Source organism: Eptatretus burgeri, chromosome 11 (assembly GCF_056783735.1).
Source record: "Eptatretus burgeri isolate ZD-2024b chromosome 11, Ebu_testis_v1, whole genome shotgun sequence".
Classification (NCBI taxonomy): Eukaryota; Metazoa; Chordata; class Myxini; order Myxiniformes; family Myxinidae; genus Eptatretus; species Eptatretus burgeri.
Window position 1 is genome coordinate 52020970 of NC_140971.1, and position 5467 is coordinate 52026436.

The following is a 5467-nucleotide window of genomic DNA, read 5'->3' on the forward strand; positions in this document are numbered from 1 at the left end:
AGCGCTCACAGCCTCATCACTGGACTTGGTATTCCAACGCTGGGGGTGTGGCAAAGGAGATTGACCATGTCCTTGTTGATGGTCACTTGAGGATGATTCAGAACTGCAGGGTCTACTGGAGTGCCCAGTTCCTCAATACCGACCACAGGCTTGTTGTAGCATCTCTGAAGTTTCAGCTTAAATCTGGGAGAATGGTACCATCCCAGATTAAGCTGGATGTTGACAAGTTCAGGGATAAGAGGGTAGCTGAGGAGTTTGCAAACATGCTGAGTGGGCAATTGGGTGGTCTGGATGTGCCGTTAATCCTGAAGAGTTGTGGAGTGCCTTCAAGACTACCATCCTTGATGTTACTGGCAGATGTCATGGAATGTACCTTCCGGTGAAGAGGAACTTTGTTTCCCAAGGGACACTGAATAGCATTGAACATAGTCGCAGTGCCAGGCTTAATGGCAGAGCTGAGCTGTTCAGGAAGCTGAGGCATAAAAGTGAACATATGCTGAGGGCGGGCAAGGAGGTCTATGTGTGAGGAATATGTGAAGTGGTAGAGCATCACCTATGGATGAGTAATTCTCTTCCTGCTTACAGAGGAATCCATACATTACATTCCTCCAAGCCCATCGCTCGGTGTGCTGCTGTTCGAGCGGAGGGTGGTGGACTCTTGACAGAGGAATCTGAGTGTAGGTCCGCTGGGTCGGTTACTTCCAGCGGCTGTACCAGGCTGACCCACCGGCTGTTGAGTTGAATGTCAAGAGTATAATGTATCCCCATTGCTGACCCTCCAATCAACTGTGAACTGCCTTCATTTGTGGAAACATTGGCTGTGGTGAACCAGTTGAAAGAGATTAAAGCCTCATGGATCTGTGCCATCCGTGCTGAACTTCTCAAGGCTGGTGGAAATGCTGTACTGGTATCAATGCATGCAGTTCTGTGCTGTTTTTGGAGCACAGGCATCATCCCAACTGACAGGAAAAGGGGCCTCATTGTCCCTTTCTGGAAAGGGAAGGGTGAGCGCCAGGACAGCAACAACAACCGAGGGGTGGCGCTGCTCTCAGTGCCAGGCAACGTCTTTGCTAGGAAATTATTGGGATGCCCTCTGGAAGATTATCGGTCTTCACAGGGTGTCAGGAAAGTTGATCAATCTGATTTCTGAACAATACTCTGGTACAGAGAGTGCAGTGGAATGTGATGGTTCCATCTCCGACTTATTTGCAGTTGTTACTGGAGTTCATCAGGGGTGTGCATTGGGCCCCCAAAACCTTCAACATTTGCATGGACTGGATTCTGGTGAAGATTTCGGAGAGATCAAGCTGCGCTGTATCGCTTGGGCATGTCAAGGTCTCTGACCTTGATTTCGCAGATTATGCAGTCATCCTTGCATAAACACTGCATGTCCTTGTAGGGCCTCTCGAGGCACTGAATGAGAAATCAGGGCCGCTGGGACTGCAGGTTTCCTGGTTCAAAACAAAGATCCATGCTTTCAATGACATGTTGTCTGTACCTGGTTGTGGTGAGTATGTTGAGGTCAAGGAAAGATTCACTTACCTTGGAGTAGGGTGAATATGCTGGTTCTGGCTCACTTTTCCCCTTGTAAATGAATGCGGGATTTTCAGCGATTCATATTTTTTTCCCTAAAAATAAACCCCCTTTTTATCCCAAGGTATATTTATTTGTCTCCCCTTTTAACCTGGGGACACTTTTTTTTTCAAATAATCCATGCAATAAGATAAAGATTTGTTCAAGTACTAAAGTGGTCATGTGATTTGTTAAAGGTGATTCGAAAGAAATATCTGAAACGTCTAACCCTCGGGACACTCTTTATCAAATAATCGATGCGTATTGTTTAGCTCACTCATTGAACCTATAAAGATTTGTTCATTCTCAAATTCCTTCAATAGTTTAATTTTCTTTGCACAATAATCCCCATCTAAAATATTGAAAAACAAAACATTTGAATCTTTATATTTTTTTAAGATACCCCTTTTGTGCCATTACGAAATGATAAACTTCTCTTAATGATCTCATCTGGCCACCGCCCGAGTTGCAAATCATTTTTGTACATAAACCACGCCATAAAAAAAGTTTTGTTTCAAATGTTTTCAGTTCGTGTCATGAAAATGAGGAAGTGTTTTTTTTTGACACGGTCGTGCTGTGTGAATGAGGAAGTGTTTTTGGACAGTCATGCTGTGAAAAAATAGGAACTATTCTCTGAGACAAGGCCTCGTGTTTCTATTTTATCTCAGAACACGAACAGGCTTTTAAACATGTTTAATCAAAACCATTTTAGGGTATTTTAAGTATGTTTTAAAAATGATTCATACAATTTGAGAATATATCACCCAGTTATTTTCCAAGCTGTCTCGCCCGAAGCGTCATTTCCTGTGGCCACACCCAATGATTAAGCAATCTCCTCATCGTTGCCTTATAAGTGATTCGCCAGACAAAGTTTCTGCCAGATGGGATTTTCATTTTTACAACTGAGACATGAGCGATCTTTCTTCCGCGAACAAAACAGCTCAACACAAAGTTGGTAAGCCTGTGTATAGGTTCCTCTTTGAACGATGAAGCAATTGATTATAAATTAAATCGTGATAATTCTGATTTTTTTTTTTCTTAGCAGGTCCTTGGAAGAAGAGCAGTTTACATATCACGACAAGGTGCACGAAATTAATGCTCTTATTGAAGAGGTCAATCATCTTAGAAGAGAATTGAAAAACATTTTTAATGACTGACATGACGTCTTATCACGGCCTCTGATCTTTTTGCCATCTTGTACCAATGGTAAAAAAAAACTGAGACATGGACTCACTCTCTTCCGATGAAGATAACAGCTCACTACAAAGTTGGTAAGTTTGTGTATGGTTTCCTCTTTGAACGATGAAGCAATTGATTATAAATTAAATCGTGATAATGCGAAAATATATTTTTTCCTGGCAGGTCCTTGGAAGAAGTGGAGTTTACATATCACGATGAGGTGCATCAAATGAATGCTCTTATTGAAGAGGTCAATGATTTTAGAAGAGAATTGAAAAACATTTATAATGACTGGTACGAAGTCTTATCACGGCCTCTGATCTCGAATGAATTAAACCAATGGTGAGACACGTGTGTGTGTGTGTGTGTGTGTGTGTGTGTGTGTGTGTGTGTGTGTGTGTGTGTGTGTGTGTGCGTGTGTGTGTGTATGTGTGTGTGTGTGTGTGTGTGTGTGTGTGTATATATTTGTGTCTGTGTGTGTATATGTGTGTGTATTGTGACGTTCACGGGACTTGAACAGTCCCGCCAACGTAGAATGAGCCGAAACGATGGAGGCGATTTATTTGTTTATAACCCAAACATGGCGGTTCTAATCGCTCTACCACAAACGGGACGAGGAAGGTGGCACGAGTCACTTTTCACTGAGTTGATGATGTTTATTTGTTTTTCTATTATTATCAGAAATAACAAGACTCAGCAAGAAGAGGGATCCGGGGCGATTCGACGGGATGGTGTGGGATCGGGCGTGGGGAAAAACACAGACAATTCCAATGAATATAGAGATCTCAATCCCTCTAAGGCGCCAAGCACACACACACACACACACACACACATACACACACACACACACACACACACACACACACACACACACACACACACACACACACACACACACACACACAACGTAGCTATCTCTGGTGGTCAGGCTGGACCGTGGTGTGGACGCAACTGTCCCTGGATTGGCGCCGGACGAGCCGGCCTTGCTCTCGCCAGGGGGGGGGGGGCAGGAGAAACCGCGGTGCTGTCGACCTCCTGGTCCTGGCCCAAGTCCGCCGACAGCCGCCAGGGAACCAGCTCCGGCGCCAAGCCGCGAGCAGGAGAGGGAGGCAGGTCCGCTCGCCGCCCGACCCCGCACTCCGAGTCAGCAGAACCCCAGAGCCAACCAAAGCGAGGCACGAGGCTCGGCAAGGCTCCCAGACACGATCAAGAACACGATCGATTCAGCACAACAACCAGGACGCTCTCTGCCGCCACAGCTTCCACACCAAAAAAACCACGATCTTTTGGTTGCAATCTTCTTCCTCTTCCTTTTCGACCCCGAACAGAACCTTTTTATCCTTCTGTCCTCGTCACTTCAATCGAGCCGTTTATTGGCCCACCGCCATCGCCTTCCACCAATCGTGATCACGGTGCGGAGCCATCCGCTGCACTGTCCTGTGACGTCACGGCCAGTCTCCAGAGAATACCAAAAAGGGGTTTACGCAGACACACTTACCCTATCCCGTGTCCCTATCTAATTACGTGACAATTATCATCTCCCCCCTTGAAGAAAGGAACATTTACTAGACAACTTATCACCACTGAATTGCTACTTATTACATCGAGATCCTGGTAAACTCGAACAGCATGGCATACCTAATTAAACATCCTAATTACCCTTTGAATGCATACCCCCCCCTCAAACGTAACAGTATATATATATATATATATATATATATATATATATATATATATATATATATATATATATGTATATATATATATATATATATATATATATATATATATATGTGTATGTGTATGTGTATGTGTGTGTGCGTGTGCGTGTGCGTGTGCGTGTGCGTGTGTGTGTGTGTGTGTGTGTGTGTGTGTGTGTGTGTGTGTGTGTGTGTGTGTGTGTGTGTGTCTCTCTTTCCCTGTCTGTTTGTCTCTCTCTATCTCTCCCTGCCTGTCTCTTTGTATCTCTCTCTGTCTGTCTTTCTACCTACCTGTCTGTCTGTCTCTCCATCGACCTCCCTCCCTTGACTCTTTATTTTTTTTTTTTTTCAGCTCGATCACACAACATCAGCTGTTGAAGCAATCTGGTACAACACATGATTTTCTGGAGGTAAATGTTTCTGAATTATTATTTAGTTATTCTTTTATCAATATCACTCTCTCTTTGGAATGTCGTCTTATGTTGGTTGCATCATTAGTTTGGACGCGGTTTTGCCAGTACACTGGAATTCATTTTATTGGCCTTGGAAGGATGACAGGCTGAGTCGGCCTCCTGGTGTGTTAATTCAGTGGTCAACGAGGCTTGAACTTAGAACCAACACCAGGCTTACTCATATTACCATGTAATTATCTTTATAAAACCTAATTATTATCCACTTTTTGTTTCAAAACAGAATATGGTGTCTGAGTTTCGAAATCACAAGACATCTGAAGAAGATTGCTGGGAAAGATTATACATTCTCGCAAATGAATATTTAATATTTTCAATTTTGATTAATTGTATTTGTTTTGTTTACAATTACTTAATTTTGAATTTCAAAAAAAGGTTCAAGACATGAAGGAGAGGGAGGGGGTGGGGGGGGGGTAGGTGCGCTCACCCAATGACCCATCACCCCCTCATCCCACCCCTCCCCTCCCCATGTGTGTGTGGGGAAGGGTGGGGGTGGGATGAGGGAGGTGGTGGGTCAAAGGTGGGGGCACACAGGGGGGATGAGGG

General features: G+C 44.1%; 1 long non-coding RNA gene across 1 annotated transcript; it reads left to right on the forward strand.

The window, feature by feature from the left end:
- Positions 1-2654: 2654 nt before the first annotated feature.
- On the forward strand, positions 2655-5215 carry LOC147017067 (uncharacterized). The gene is made up of 3 exons (XR_015049713.1): positions 2655-3093; positions 4804-4861; positions 5145-5215. It is a non-coding gene; the product is annotated as an uncharacterized LOC147017067 (long non-coding RNA).
- The last annotated feature ends 252 nt before the right edge of the window (positions 5216-5467 follow it).